The sequence below is a fragment of the Rhipicephalus microplus genome, chromosome X (assembly GCF_043290135.1).
Source record: "Rhipicephalus microplus isolate Deutch F79 chromosome X, USDA_Rmic, whole genome shotgun sequence".
Classification (NCBI taxonomy): Eukaryota; Metazoa; Arthropoda; class Arachnida; order Ixodida; family Ixodidae; genus Rhipicephalus; species Rhipicephalus microplus.
In genome coordinates this window covers 46,990,748-47,007,641 of record NC_134710.1, presented here as the reverse complement: position 1 = coordinate 47,007,641, position 16,894 = coordinate 46,990,748, and positions in this window count along the sequence as shown.

Here is a 16,894-nt window from a genome sequence, read left to right as displayed (position 1 = left end):
CGTTGCCTCCACTATGGAAATGAATGGGCTGTCCTTTGTAATTATCGCTGTGTATCGCCCACCAGGTACTTTTGAAGAACATATGATACTGCTTAGCATTTTCTTAATTGACATTCGAACCATTCTAAATACAAGACTATAATGGCGGGAGACTATTTTACCGCTAATTGATTGGGTAAATTATAGGAAAGGTCAAAATGAACAATTTGTGTCCCGAGTTTTTCTGGATATGGCTTTTTCGCTTCATCTAACACAGACTGTCACTATACCTACGTGAGTCCATGGATCGGTAAAATCATTGCTTAATTTGGTTCTTTTAAATAGGCCTATCATGCAATCTATTTATCGGTGCGAAGTATTTGAAAGCATATCCGACCACGGAATGGTGATCACACATGTAAATACCACACATACCTGTCGGGAAAAACAGAATAAAACCACATCAGTTCTTGGTTTTTCTAGTGCAGATTATACTGGATTAATAGACTATTTAGAGCAGAGATATCATGTTTTTAGTCAATATATCTCACCGAATACTACATCAGCCAAATATGCATGGAATGTGTTTAAAGGCGTTGTTTTGAACTCAATAGAACTGTTTATTTTAAATCGCACCAAGCAAGTTCCTAGACAAAACCCATGGATAACCCGAAAAATAATTAATCAAAAATGACTCTTAAAAAGAACAAGGGCTAAAAAATCTTTGTCTCCAAACACACACCATTACGTCAATTCTCTTTTTAGGGAACTCCTAATAAAAGTTCTTAAGGCGAAACATTGGTACATGAATGAAATACTCACCAATTTCATTAAAACAGCACCAGGAAAACTTTGGAGGTACCTTTCAGGACCTAAACATGGCATTCACTTTTTGAAGAACGCTAACGTAACTATCACGGATAATTCTGAGACAGCTTGTCACATTAATAACTATTTTGAATCAGTTGTCATTTGGGACGATGGCTCAACCCCAAAAGTGCTATTTTCTTGTGAACAATGTCCAGCTTAGCTTACTATAACACAAGAAGGTATTCTGGATCTGCTCTTTAAAATATACGCAAAAAAAATGCCCAGGACCTGAAGAAATTCCCAATACCTTCTAATGGCGATATGCCGAGTGGTGTTTGTTTTTTCTTTCGGACATATTTACAAAGTCCCTTCACTCCGGTGACGTTCCGACATGTCGGTGGTGTGCCATGGTAATACCAATTCACAAACAAGGTTCGGAAAGTAACGTCGCAAACTACCAATCAATCTCCTTGACAAAAACTTGTTGTAAAACTCTGTAGACCAATCTGACCACTCACCTGATGGAGTTTGTGGAAGAAAATGGCATAGTAGGTAAAAATAAGCACTGATTTCTGTGAGGATACTCTACCATAACGAGTCTTATTGAGGTTACACACGAAATTGGTCGTGTATTGTTGAAAAGGGTCAAATGGGCATCATATTTACCGATGTTTGAATGGAATTTGACAAAACATTGCATAAGAAGTTGCTCATGAAATTGTCTTCTTTCCTTGGTGACTGTCAGCTACTAGAATGGATAGAGGCGTATGTGTCAACGAGAACAATTTGTTGAAATGAATAATGTTTGCAGTGCCCGTAAACTGGTCTGAGAAGATGTGCCGCAAGGGTCCGTTACAAGCCATTTACTTTAGTTTGTCTACATCAGTGATATGGGGGAAAGTTTTTCACAATGAGTAGCTATAAAGCATAATGCAGATCATACAATTGTGTACGCAAAGATTGTGTACGACAGACTGGTACCTAATAACCACATACAAAACTAAGTGTTTGGCGCTATGAATGGCAAACGGGGCTGGATGTATCCAAAACTATTTTCAATCGCATGACCCGAAAAAAAAAACCGCTATCTTTTCCGTACAGCATTCAAGGCGCCCTCCTAACAGAAGCAAAATGTGTTAAATACCTAGGTATTCGCCTTGCACAGGACATGAACTGGTTAGTACACGTTGATTCACTGTACATTGTACATTGGAGTACATTGTACACTGTACAATGCTACTCCAGATGCTAAAGAAATTTCATATAAAACGACTGTTCTTCCAGTATTGACCTACGAAAGTCACATATGGGATCCTTACACTGAATCAAATGCACTAAAATGTGAGCGTATACAAAATAAAGCCTCACTGTTCATTTCAAACCCATATTCACGAACTCAGTCTATCAACAAGCTTAGAGAAAAAAATCAGAATAATGACGGTGAAACAAAAAATGCAAGTCAATTGACTGATATTCTTTTTTCGTATACTGAACGGAGATTTCAGGGTTAATCTAGGTGAACACATTTTACTAGGCAAAACTACCTCTTTCAGAACAAAACATTCGAATCATTTTACACGAATCAAACGCACAACAGATTTATTCAAGCATTCTCTTTCAGTTTCGCTCATTGATGATTTGAATTGGTTACCTCAAAACATAGTTGAATTTTCCGACCTACATAGTTTTGACAAGGCTTTGTCCGAATATTTGTGAACGATTTGTATTGCTTTAGCATATGTTCGCCCATAAACTGTCTTGTTGTTGGTTACCCGTTGCCTGAACTTGTTCAATGTACCATTTCTCTGGTGACGCATATGAGATGTATTCAACCTGTTATTTAATATATACTGGTGAGCTGTACGGGTTGTTTTCTAATAAGATTTCATGTTTTCGTTTTCTTATTTTGATATGTTGTGCAATTCTTGAGCGTTCCATGCCAAGCAGGGGCATCTGCGTATGAAGGCGTTGGTGTGTAGCAACACCACGGACCCGCGCTAAGGGGGGGGGGGGGGTTCAATTCTTTCCCACGCCTAGCCGTGCGTGGCTCAACTGTGTCCGAGCAAAAGGGGATCTTGAGGGGTGTAGCCGACGCCGGGTGATCGAGTCTTTAATGGCCCCCGGTAGAGGCAACCCATCCCTTTTGCCCCGGCTTCACGTAGATGGCACCCGGAATCGGCAGTCACCTTTTCCTATCTCTCTTACCATCAATACATCTTCGTCTATCTCACTTTGTTATCTTTCCAGTCTACTTCTCCCTTCTGTTTACTTTTAAATAGCCTACCTTGTTCCAGGCGCATCGGGTTACAGCAGTGTGGACGGCTGACGTCTGCAAGACTTCAGCATCCGCAAACTTGCAGCGTCTCTTCGTTGGGCTCCGTGTTGGGTGGCCGCCAACGCTGCTGAACCAAGTACAATTAGCTTGCATAAAGCATTTTCTTTGCTTAGTAATTGTGCCTCCTCAAAGCGGATACGCACAAAAAACATCAATTTTTTTGACCGGTCAAGGCAAATCTTCCCTCACTTCCATGTTATACACTGCGAGAAAACTAACAAGCAAGCCAGAACTATATCCTTCGTAGTTGCTAGGTGCTTAACCGAAACTCTCGGTGTCGGATACAAGGTTACCAAAATAGCCGGCGGAGATCTACTCCTTGAGATGCGAGAGAAAGACCAATTCAAAAAGCTGAACTTTCAAACAAAATGTGGCGACCCACTTATCAGTATTACGCCACACAGGTCTATGAACTCGGCTCGCGCGGTAGTATCGGACACAGGTTTGCTTGACCTGACCGAAGCTGAACGTCTGGAAGGATGTAAGAACCAGAACGGGACCAACGTACAGCGTAGTAAGATAAGAAGAGAAAAAAAGAAACACCAAAAAAACGCCTAATACCGACCTTTGCTTCGAGCGATCTGCCGGAAACCATTCAAACCGGGTATACAAAGACTGTCGTGAAGCCGTATATTCCTAACCCCCGCTGTCACTTCCGATGTCAGAGATATGACCCTGGCTCGCAAAGCTTTCGTGGCCAGAAAACTTGTGCTCTGTGTGGAGTCGTGGGCCACGCGTCCGACAACTGCGAAGAACCGGCACACTGTGTGAAATGTGGCGGGAATCTTGCCGCATACTCCCGGTGCTGTTCATTTTGAAAAAAAAGAAAGAAAGATCATCTTATTAAAGGTAAAAGAAAACATCCCATTCCAAAAAGCAAGAAGAAGAGTCTCACCATTTTATGGTCCCAAATTTGCTGCTGCGGCGCATCAGGGGGCAGAGTCGCACCAGCCCTCGCCACTTCTCCGTCCTGCGCAGAGCGAGCCATCGGCAGCGGTGCCTGACCCCAAGGCGGCAGTAGTTGAATATACTCCGCCTACTATTCAACAGAGACTAGAGACTCCTGGGTTCTCAGGTCCCAAGGCCTCACCTCACCAGGCGAGGCCCAAACTTCAAACAACCAGCTCCCATGTGCGGGCATTCAGTGCCTCCGACAAGGTATGAATACGGCAGCACCCCTGGTGTTGTAAGAGTGGCACGGACTCTGGAGGACGCCAAGGAAACCAAAAAGCTGGTAACAGGGCCTGATGACAGCCATGTTACTAGAGCTCAATCTTTCAGCTGAAACAAGTCACTCCCTTAACGTACACACAGAACTAGTTTACTTTCAATATGGGGACACAAATTATACATTGGAACATCAGAGGACTGCTCAACAACCTCGACGATCTCCAAGAGCTTTTACGCAAACACTCACCAAATGTGCTGTTTGTACAGGAAAAAAACCTAGCTCATCCATTACAAATTTTCTACGTGCTTACGTCATATTCCCAAAGGACCGAGATAATGCTGCGGCGTCATCCGGTGGCGTGGCCATTATGGCTAATCAAGGAGTAGCGTGTACACATTTACCCCTCCAGACATCCCTTGAGGTGGTGGCTGTCGGAGCAGTTCTTCTAAACAAACTCGTCACCGTCTGCTCTCTGTACATACCTCCACACCACCGTCTTGAAAGACGTGAATTCTACTCTTTAATAGACGAACTACTTGAAACTTATCTGCTCCTTGGGGACCTGAATGCACATAGCGGTCTGTGGGGCAAATCTCGCTGTGATGCATGAGCTCGTCTCATTGAACACTTTCTCTTCTCTTACGGTGCCTGTCTATTGAGTAGAAAAGAGCAAACGCACTATAACGTCGCCAACAAAACTTATTCGGCTATAGACCTCAGTATCGTATCGTCTTCACTTGTACCCCTTCTGAAATGGAAAATCATAAATAATCTATATGGAATTGACCATTTTTCTGTAGTATTGAGTACACTAACATCACATGAACGTCCCCCAAATGTTCCCAAATGGCTGATAAACAAAGCCGACTGGGAGCAGTTTCACAACACTACTTGTTTAGGTTGCGCTGACAAGTGTAGGTTAAACATAGATGAAGCTCTGCAGTACTTCACAGCTTTTCATACTAATGCAGCAGCAAAATGCACACCGCAAATATCTTAAATGCCTGGCAAGCGACGTGTCCCATGGTGGAACACTGAGTGTCGGAAAGTGCGAAAGGAGCAGAACAGAGCATGGAGATTGCTTCGGAACTCCCTGACAGCCGACAATCTTGACAGCTTTAAGAAAATAAATATCAAGGCATAAGAACGGGTCACCAGGCCTGGAGAGAAAGCTGGCAGAAGTTCTTATCAGGGATCAGTTCGTATACACAGGAGGCTAAAGTCTGCAACATAGAATAGCAGGAAGACAAGTATACTCACTCCCACTCGTAAACACACAGGGTGACAGCTTGAAAGATCAGGTGAACTTTCTGAGCGCACACTTCGAACAGGTGTCTAGCTCGTCAAATATACTGACGCGTTCCAAAAATACAAAACAAGAATAGAAAAGCAGAAGCTTGAACACAAATGTACAAAATAGGATGCACAAAACCAAGCATTCAGCTTAGCTGAGCTCAAAAAATCACTAAACTCCTGCAGTAGTTCTACCCCAAGTTCCAAACGTGGGCTGCAATGTATGAAAGGCTGAAGAACCTAAAATTTAAACTCAAAAAACTTTATTTTGCTTGTACAATGCTATCTGGTTTTCTGGCACTATACCTGCTTCTTGGAAAGAGGCTATCATTATTTCATTATTTCCATTTTGAAACAAGGCAAGGCCCCTTTTTTGTTTCGAGTTATAGGCCTATTGCACTTACAAGCTGCCTGAGCAATCTCTTCAAAAAATTTATAAACTGCCAACTAGTACCATTTCTTGAAACAAACAATTTGCTCGACCTACTCCAGTGTGGATATTGAGCGGGTAGATCCACCACCGACCACTCTGTTCGTATCGAAGCACAGATCAGAGACGCTTTCGTCCACAAGCAATACTTCCTTTCTGTGTTCCTTGACATCGAAAAGTCATATGATAAAAACATGGCGCTTTGGAATGATAAGAGACCTGTGCCAAGTTGGTGCGCGTTGCAGAATGTTTACAATATTTTGAAGTTTTTGGTGAATCAGGACATTCCGTGAACAAGAGGGCAGTGGTTTTTCCAAAACATTTGTTTAAGAAGCAGGAGTGCCGCAAGGTGGTGTACTTAGTTGCACACTTTTTATTATCAAAGTGAATTCTTTGCGCTTGTCCGTCCCTGTTTTATTGCACATATATGTTTTAGTGAACATACGTAAACGACTTCCAGCTTGGTTTCAAATCTTGTAATCTGGCCATGTGTGAGCGTCAGGTTCCGCTTAGTTTGAACAAAGTATCTAATTGAGCAGAAAAAAACGGGTTCCGCCTGAATGCACAAAAAAGCACGTGTGTCTTGTTCTCTAGCAAAAGAGGCATTCATTCCAAACCCTATGTTGAACCGCATGGGCAACATCTTTCTGTAAATACTGAACAACTATTTTAGGCCTAATCTTGGACACCAAGTGAACCTTCATACCACGCATGAAGTATGTAAAAAACAAGTGCATACAAGCAATGAATGTTCTAAAAGTGTTGTCACACAATACGTGGGGAAGTCACAAGAAGTGTTTAATGAATTCGACTAAAAGCCTCATACGTATTCGCCTACACTATGGGGCAATAGCCTATCAGTCTGCGACACCTACTGCCCTTAAAATGCTTGAGCCTGTTCATTATCTAGGCAACCGCCTCTCTACGGGTGCTTTTCGCACTGGCCCCGTGAGAAGACTGTACGTGGAGTTGAATGAGTGGTCGCTCCACCTACAGAGATGTTATATGTATTTTAAATATTATATTAAAGTGAACGCAGACAAGGATCACCCTTCACTTTTGACAATTAATGACACGTCAAGTTATACTGCGTTTGAAAAACGGCCTTCCATGAGACAGCCCTACAAACTTCGTGTTAGGGGCATAGCGAAGGAAACCACTGTGCCACTTGAACGCAGTTTAATGGCTTCCGAATTATGAATGACACAGTGTAATTCACAGGCGATAGATTGCGACGTGTTTTTCTTGGAGGTTATGAAGCACGCTCCCACTGCACATATTTAGTCATACTTCCTAGAACTACAACATAAATACACATTTCCTCCGTTCTTTACGGATGCTTAAAATTCGAACGCTTCTGTCTCGTACGCAGTCGTCGGCCCATCTTTTTTTGGAAGCCGGCGTCCTGCACTCTGATAGAAGAATTTTCCCCGGCGAAGCCTATGCGATACTTGCGGCCGTTAAACAGATTAAACAAATAAAACTACAGAAGGCAATAATATATACATATTTCTTAGGTGTAATAAAAGTTCTGAAAACTCTTAAAAAGCGCAAAAACCCGGTCCTTGTCTTACTTTACTCGTTTTTATGCACAGTCTACTCATTCAAGCAGCATGTTGTAGTCTGTTGGGCGCCAGGACACCGCAAAATACAAGGCAACGTTCTCATGGACCAACTGGCTCGATCCGCCAACGAAACCGCTACCGATATATTGATACCAATTACTGCACTCGACTTGAAACCTTTTCTAAAACGAAAGCTCAGGAGTTATTGGCAGAGCACATGGTACCCACACAGATAATAAATTGCATGTCATCAAGCCGCAACTTGGTCCTTGGCGACCAGTATAAAATCACGCCACACAGAAATAATACTTACAAGGTTAATAACAGGGCATGCATACACTACACATTCATTTCTTTTGTCTACAAATAAAACTACAGAAGGCAATAATATATACAGATTCCCTAAGCGTAGTAAAAGCTTTGAAAACAACTAAAAAGCACAAAAAACCTGTCCTTGTCTCACTTTATTCACTCCTATGCACAGATTACTCATCCAAGCAGCATGTTCTAGTCTGGTGGGTGCCAGGACACCGCCACATACAAGGCAACGTTCTGGTGGATGAACTAGCTAGATCGGCCAACAAAACCGCTACTAATACATCAATACCACTTCCTGCACTCGACTTGAACCCTTTTATAAAACGAAAGCTCAGGGGTTATTGGTATAGCACATGGGACAGACACACAGGAAATAAATTGCGTGTCATCAAGCCGCAACTTTGGCCGCCAGTATCAAAATCACGCCACAAAGAAGCAATACTCACAAGGCTAAGAACAGGACATACATACACTACCCATTCATTTCATTTGTCTGGTGGCGATCCACCTTTCTGTGATAGATGTGTCGAAGCACTCACCGTACTTAACATTTTAGTTCAGTGTAAACAATGAGACAAGCTGAGAAGACATCACTTTCCCATACCCTACCGACAACAGATACCACTTCATCCGGCAATGTTCGTCGGCAGGGAACCACTTTTCACACATAAATCGTTGTTGGCTTTTTTGAGAGAACTCCGTACCTTTCATGTAAAATATCCGGGCATTTCGTAGCACGACCTCTCCAAAGAGGTCTCCGCTGTGCTTGCTACACTCAACAAAACACTTGCCTCATGGCCCTTCGACGCTAGAGTGTGTACGATCGAGGCGGTTGTACTAATTCTATACATGCCCTTCATTATTTTTATTATCACAAACTTTCGTCATTCATTAACACCACACACTTTTCACAGCATGGTAATGATTTTATTACTTCTATGTTTTTACCCGCCTTAGGGCGAGGAATATTAAGGTCTTTATACAGCCGCTAGTCACAATCACTTTCCTCATCTCTTGTGCCATGAACTGGCGCTCTTTTACCATTAATAGGCCCTTGCATCACAAAGCACCAAACTTCATCGTCATTGATTTTTCCGTGTTATAATATTTTTGTATGTAGTACGGTTGTAGATAAAAGTTGTGTAACCCCAACTTCTGTCTTGGCTTATGTGCTAACAGTATAAACTAATATAAATAAAATAAAGTAGCATAAATTAGCTATAGAGCCACATTAATTACTAAAAGCAGGCCAAACTACATTTTGTCAGGCTGAAAACCAAGGAAGTTAAAATTGCCCTTGACGACAAATATCACTCCTTAGAACAAGAAGAAACAAACAACACAAAGGCAATGACGCTATAACTACTGAAGCAGCGTTTTGATTCGGAGGAAAACCATAAAGACGGGAAGTAAGTAAGGATTTCAGCAGACTTGTAGGGTGAGTTGGTTCAATCTTACGGTAGCTTTTGGCGTGAAACAAACACGAGAGTCGGACAAGTGCTTATCTGTCTCTTGTGTTTATTTCGCACCAAAAGCTACCGTAAGGAAGCAAGTTTTCTCAAATGAAAAAAAAACTTAATAAAAAGTAATGTGACTACAAAAGAGAATAAAGTAAAATCTGTTGAGCTATCAAAGCTGATCATCGAACAGAAGCGCAAAGACATACCAATAGCTAATTTCAAAGGGGTAGCAGCAGCAGTTAAAAAGGACAGCAGCATTGAATCAGCCTTAAAGAGGAAAGACGGAAGGACGAAAATTCACGCATTTAAAGATGAGTGGCGCAACATTGTCAACAAGTTCTATCACACAGTGAAATTGTTAGACTTGTTTACTTACAGCTTCTACGTAAGTCATTTAAGCGGATTAAGTGAAATCAAAGCTAGAAAAACACCGAAATTCAAGATGTGTCCTGTAAAAAAAAGCAGCTTGAGAAGACAGTGTGACATCGTATATAATTAAAATCATAGCATAAATGGAAACATCTTGTTTATTTAATTTCTTCAATTTTGTGGCGGCCGCAGAGCGCGTGCCATCGCACAGCGCTGTAGTTCATAGCGACACCTTATATAACGTATCCCCTCTAGCAAAAAATAAAAATGAAAACACACACATGGACTGCTTTTGTTTACTCCCTAACAAAGTCCTTCAATTTCTTCGGGTCTTCTTTTTACGCTTGCTTCTTCTTACAGGCGCAATAAATACTGAGAGACTGGTTGAAGCTTGCGTGCCCACTGGTGCAGACGGTCCAGGGTCTGCACTTTCATGGTCATCCACTCTTGATGTGTCAAGTTATGGCGCACTATATGACTGATTAGATGCAGTTGACCAGTTCACAAGAGCAGCGGTTTAAGGTTTTGGTGCACTAAATGACCGATTGGACGCAGGTGACCAGTTCGATCATAACAGCAGAGGTGTCAGGTTGTAGTGCACTAAATGACTGATTAGATGCAGTTGACCAGCTCATAACAGCAGAGGTGCCTGATTTCGTTTTGTTGACTGCTCAGGAGTGAACTGTGGTGAACTTGAATGCACTCCACACATGCCCATTATCCAAGAGGTACAAGGACGGTTCACGTTTTCCAATGATCTGTTTGAGGGCGGAGAATTGTGGAGACAGCTTGCCGTGAACTGCAGGTGTCTTAACACACACGAAACCACCAACAACAAAACTCGGTTCGTTGGCTCCACGTTTTTCATTAATGTAGCACTTCGAGATCCTTTGCTTGTTTTTACGCGCTCTCACAACTGCTCAATCGCCCTTGACGGGTCCGTGCTGAAGCATCTGTCAGGTAGTCCCACTATGTCAAGTCTGGTGCGAGGTCGGTGTCAATGAAGGAGAACTGTGGGTGCCACACAAGTAGTCACGTGAGGTTCATAACGATATACCTGCAGGTAATCAATCATAGCTATTCTTACATAGCGATGTTAAAAAAGAGCTAGTTGAATATATGACTTGAGCACCCTATTGAATCTTTTGACCAAGCCGTTAGCTTGTGGTTAAGACACAAAGGAGTTGTAGTGCATTATTCCGCGCTCCGTGAGAAATTCGTAAAAGCTTACTGAAGAAAGCTGTGGTCCATGATCGGATACTATACCACGTGGGTATCCTTCTCGCGCAAAAAGGTCAAGTGAAAACTTCTTTGTAGACGTGGTCAAATCTCGCGCGAAAGCCACTTCAGGCCACCAGCTATAATATTAAATACAGTAATTTCAAAATGGTAGTCGGCCGAAGTGTGCGTGAAAGGTCCCACAATGTCGACTGAAATTGTTTACCACGCCGCGTCAGCAGGAGTAACAGGTTGCAGTGGCACTGCAAAGGTCATCATCATCAGCCTGACTACGTTCACTGCAGGACAAAGGCCTCTCCCATGGTCCACTAGTTAACCCGGTCCTGTGCTTGCTGCTGCCAATTTATACCCGCAAACTTCTTAATCTAATCTGCCCACCTAACCTTCTGTCTCCCCCTAACCCGCTTCCCTTCTCTGTCTGGGAATCCAGTATACTTACCCTTAATGACCAGCGGTTATCCTGTCTACGCGCTACATGCCCGGCCCATGTCCATTTCCTTTTCTTTATTTCAACTATGATATTCTTAACCCCCGTTTGTCCTTTAATTCACTCTGCTCTATTCTTGTCTCTTAAGGTTACACCTACCATTTTTCTTTCCATTACTCGCTGCGTCGTCCTCAATTTAAGCTCAACCCTCTTTGTAAGTCTCCAGGTTTCTGCTCCGCAGCTAAGTACCGGCAAGATACAGCTGTTATATACCTTCCTCTTGAGGGATAGTGGCAATCTACCTGTCATAATTTGAAAGTGCTTGCCGAATGTGCTCCACCCCATTCTTATTCTTCCAGTTACTTCAATCTCGTGGTTCGGCTCTGCAGTTATTACCTGCCCTAACTAGACATAGTCTTTTACAACTTCAAGTGCACTATTACCTATCTCGAAGCGCTGCTCCTTTCCGAGGTTGTTGTACATTACTTTCGTTTCCTGCAAATTATTTTAAGACCCACCTTTCTGCTCTCCCTGTCTAACTCCGTAATCATGAGTTGCAATTCGTCCCCTGAGTTACTCAGCAATGCAATGTCATCGGCGAAGCGCAGGTTACTAAGGTATTCTCTATTAACTCTTATCCCTAACTGTTCCCATTCTAGGCTCCTGAAAACCTCCTGTAAGCACGCGGTAAATAGCATTGGGGAGATTGTGTCCCCCTGCCTTACACCCTTCTTGATTGGTATTCTGTTGCTCTCTTTATGAAGAACCATGGTAGCAGTTGATCCCCTGTAGATTTCTTCCAGAATGTTTATATATACTTCATCGACGTCCTGATTCAGCAGTGTCTGCATGACGGCTGATATTTCTACTGAATCAAACGCCTTCTCGTATTATATGAAGGCTATGTATAGTGGTTGGTTATACTCTGAGCATTTCTCTAATACCTGATTGATAGCATGAATGTGGTCAATTGTTGAGTAGCCTGTTCGAAATCCTGCTTGTTCCTTTGGTTGATTGAATTCTAATGTTTTCTTTACTCTGTTAGCAATTACCTTTGTAAATAGCTTGTATACTACAGAAAGCAAGCTGATCGGCCTGTAATTCTTCAAGTACTTGTCATCTCCTTTCTTATGTATTTCTTATGTACTGCAAAGGTACGTGCGGCCTAGTCACAAGAATTCAAAATCACGCATGTGCGCACCAGTTCTTTAATGTGGTTATCCATGCACAGCCACCAATACGACTCTCTCAGGCGAGCTTTGGTACGACTAATGCCTAGATGTGACTCGTGGGCCAAATTCAAAAGACGGCGTGTCAAAGCTTTCGCCAGCAAGACAATCCTGTCACCCCGACAAAGGGTGTCAATTACGACAGAGAATTGTGCCTTCACGTAAAAGTAAGGTAGCAGCTCTTTCGACAAGGATATCTTGTCACGCCAAAAAGTAGCCGTGAAGTGCTTAAGTTGAGAGATAGCCTCCTCGTTAGCACTTGCTTCTTGAAGTTCTTGCATGATAACAACTAGAGACAAAAGGCATATGAATTCTTTCTCAGGTGCACCATGGAGTAAACTGTGTACGGGCAGCCAGGATAGAGAGTCAGCGACGACGTTTTCACTGCCCTTTCTGTATTCGATGGTGTAGTTGTAGCAGAGCAACCGTAATGACCAGTGCGCTATCGTGAATGAATAGTGACCAGTATCTTTCGTTGAGAGGAGCGTAAATAACGTCGCATGGTCAGTCCGTAGGCAAAATGGCCTCGCCCACATGTAAACATGTCAATGTTCACAAGCCCAGATGAAAGCAAGAGCTTCGTATTCGCAGACTGAGTACTGTCGGTCATGTGGTTACAGAGTGCGCGAGGCGAATGCTTACATCGACGAAAACAGTGACGCACTGCAGTGACGTTTAACGTGCTCTTGAAGTGACCCTCTAGCGTCACGATGCTACTGTCGAACTCGTCAGGACTAGAAGACGTCAGTGTAGCTCCCGCAGCGCTCACAGTCATGAGGCACAGGTCGTCCGTGATCAGAGTCTGGAAGATACGTTGTCCTTCCAAGCCCAAGCAGTTCAGCAGGATCGACTTCCGACCAATCGCAGGTAAGTCGGAGGCGCCCTAAGCCATCATGTAGTTGTTGAAAACCAAGAACCATTGCTCCCATGGGATGTCTGGGTGTCCTGGCGACGACACGAAAGGAGGTGGTGGTTGTAGCGCCGAAATACTCATCGTAGAAGATATCAGGCAAGAAACGAAGTCGCTTATGAGGTTCAAGCCCGTAGCACATTGGTTGGTGAATCCTTATTGCCAAAATGTGTTACATCGTACATAATGAACATCATAGCATAAACCGAGACATCTTCTTTATTCCATCTCCTTCCTCCCTGTTTCGGCCACCGAGCGCATGCCATCGCACAGCACTGTAGTTGTACCGACGCCTTATATCACATACGGCATAACAGCATTTCTATACAGAGCTGGAAAACAATGTATGTTTAAAATTTATGACATTCTTCACAGAATGTCTTGAAACTCTAAATATGCCACTGGGCTTGAAAAATACCAACAATATACTGTAATACCACATAATAAAGGAGGTGTAAAAGATGAAAAACTATAGACCCGTACTCTCAAAATTAACACAAGATATTCGCAAACGTAACATTTAAATGGGCGAGAAATGCTTCAATTTATTTAACATAGAGAAAAGGCTCCCTTCAGTAAAGGTCACTCTGCATAACATGGGCATGAAATTGGTCAGGTGATTGGGTAATCTGCTGAGTACAACGAGTGCCTTTATATAGCCTTCATACACTACAAGAAGGCAATCAACGCAGCAGAGACACCTGCACTTTTGGAGGCTCTGCATCACCAAGGGAGACTCGACACATATGTAGCCAATATGCAAAAATATTCAACAGTCACGTTAATTCTCCATAACAAAAGCAAAAGAAATCGCAATAGATAAAGGGCAATAGTGAGAACTCAAAGAATGATGCCACAAAAAGTATAGAGGACCGTTTAGAAGCAACTTAGAAGAACTGACTGCTGGGTGAGTTGGTATTTCATTTTCTGTTAAACCACGCTATTAATGCAGACTTTGAAAGAAACGATTAACACAGGCGTGTGTTTTTCGGTACGCGCCCGTGTTGCTTGTTTCTTCCTATATATACGTTATTTGAGCAGTTCAACTCAGAATTGATATGGAAATGTGAAGAAAGAAAATTGGACGAAGCCAATACTTGTCGCGGGCAAGAACCAAACTTGTGACTTTCGAATAACGTGTCTGATGCTCTACAACTGAGCTTCGGCAGCGGTCATCACTACATCAACTTTTTAAGGTATAAATACGCATTTAAACGTGGGAGCGTCAGTGAGTGCGGCCAGTGGCCATTACGGCGAGTGTGTAACACTCTCACATTTCTTGTTGGCGTCACGTAGAATGTGATTTTAGTATGAGCTGGCAACTTACCAATAATCTCTTACATGCTACCTGAGGAAAACAAGTAAAAAGGGTGTAAATTTAAGGGCTGATTTCTTTGTTAGGCACAACATTGTTGAGAACTAACCGACAATATTGCCAAGAAAATTATGGGGGTATAACTAGTAGTAAACAGAGTTGTTCAATTATATGAGCTGCGAAACTATGCTCCAAAATCTGGGCACGCAGTTGGCCCAATTTTCGGAAACTAGCTGACGCTTGCGCCACCTGAGAGCAACAAAACAAAACACAAATAATGCATTCAACAGAGGGCATGTGAATGAAAAGGTGGTGAACAATTTGCTCACTCCTGACAAGGGGGCCAATCACTTTCCGGATTTCAACTCACAGAGCCTATGGGGAGCTTTGTAAATCATATGATTGATTAACTCTGGTAGTAAATGTAATGTATATGTGAAGACAGAAAAGTAAATGAAACGACAGCTTGACAAGTTCAGGGACCGAAACACATGGGTCTATAGCATTTTGGCTCGAATGACATTCAGCTGCTGTGACCGGTATTTTGATGTATCATTAGGAAATAGGCAGATAGTGCAATGGACCATAGAGCAATAGGGGCATCGCGAGTAAACTACTCTCGAACTCGTTCGGGCGATCAGTAAATACACAAACGACAGGGTTCAATTGAGAAAGGGCGGCGCGCGTCTCCACCGATAAGAGAGGGGGTGCGGCCGCTTCAGCGGCGTAAGGGCCGTTACACGCGCTAGCCGCACACCCGCTCCGCACGTGGCGGGACCCCTGCCGCCCACCAACGGAGAGCGAAATGGCGGCCCGGCGCCAAAATGGAACACAAGCGCTAGCCGCATGAGCTTTGCGTGTGCGGCTCTGATGCGCACTCTGGTTGGACGACGCGAAGACTGTTGAGGCTGGCAACCATTTAGCGGAGCTTCAGTTTTTGAGGTGGGCAACCATCACCAACAGCAGACGACGCTGAGAAGTTCTGGAATTCGTTGGTTCAAGGCGCCGCGTTTATCATGAAATTGAGGCTGTTGTATTTTCACAACGCGTTTTTCGGCCGCAAGCGTTGCGTCGCCGTAGTCATCTGTGTTCGAGGCTGGTTACGCGGTCCCTTTTTGTTGTTGTCGTTGTCGTTACCACACACAAGTCGAATCGCTCAAGTTTCATTTCGTGTGACGGCGATCTTTTGCAGCTAGCAGGAATTTCGGCGCCAACACGCAGAAACGTTTTGTATTACAATGAAGAAATGGCCTACAGTGGCAGTGGTAATGCACGCTGCGATACCGCGATGCTATCTACAAATAGCCGAAGGAATTGACTGGTCAGTAATGTTTATGATTGAGCGCTGTTGTATATCGTTGTGCGCGGCTTGCTGACGCACTCATTACTTTGCTCTATACTAGTTCGCGTTTGCTCTAAAACATGTCACAATGAGCTCGACAAGTATTGAAGTTATCGAAGTTTCAGCCTAGAAGAAAATGTTTAGTATGTGTGATATATTCATTAAATCTGGCATTAAATGTATGTGCATATAAAATAGTGATGTATAATATGAGAAGCGTTATAGCTTGTTTTTGAAAGCATGCTCATATGAAGAGTAATGTGTGTTTACATTTCATGCAAGATACCTTGTTGCTGTCGAAAACACATGTGTACATTTTTTGTTTGTGTAGGAAAAAATGACACCACAACCATCACTGTTGTTTCAACTTTTCTTAAGGTTTCACAATTTATTTGCTACAACTCATTCATTTCTACATTCCTGTTGCTCACCTCATCATCTTTTCTCATTGGCAATATGGTTCATTACATACCGCGACACAGCCTCAATGCTACAAGGGCTAACATGATGTCATAACCAGGTTTTTATTTCAGAATATTAGGTTCCTCCACCCACTTAAATGTTCTGGGGATGATGTGTGACAAATGTTTGGTGTTTCAGCTTCCTTTTCTCTCACTTGAGTAATTGTTAGCAGGAAATCTTCTGTTTGGCTATGTTCACAATAGTCCATTGAAATGCATGTTTTAATGAAATGTATCTTTT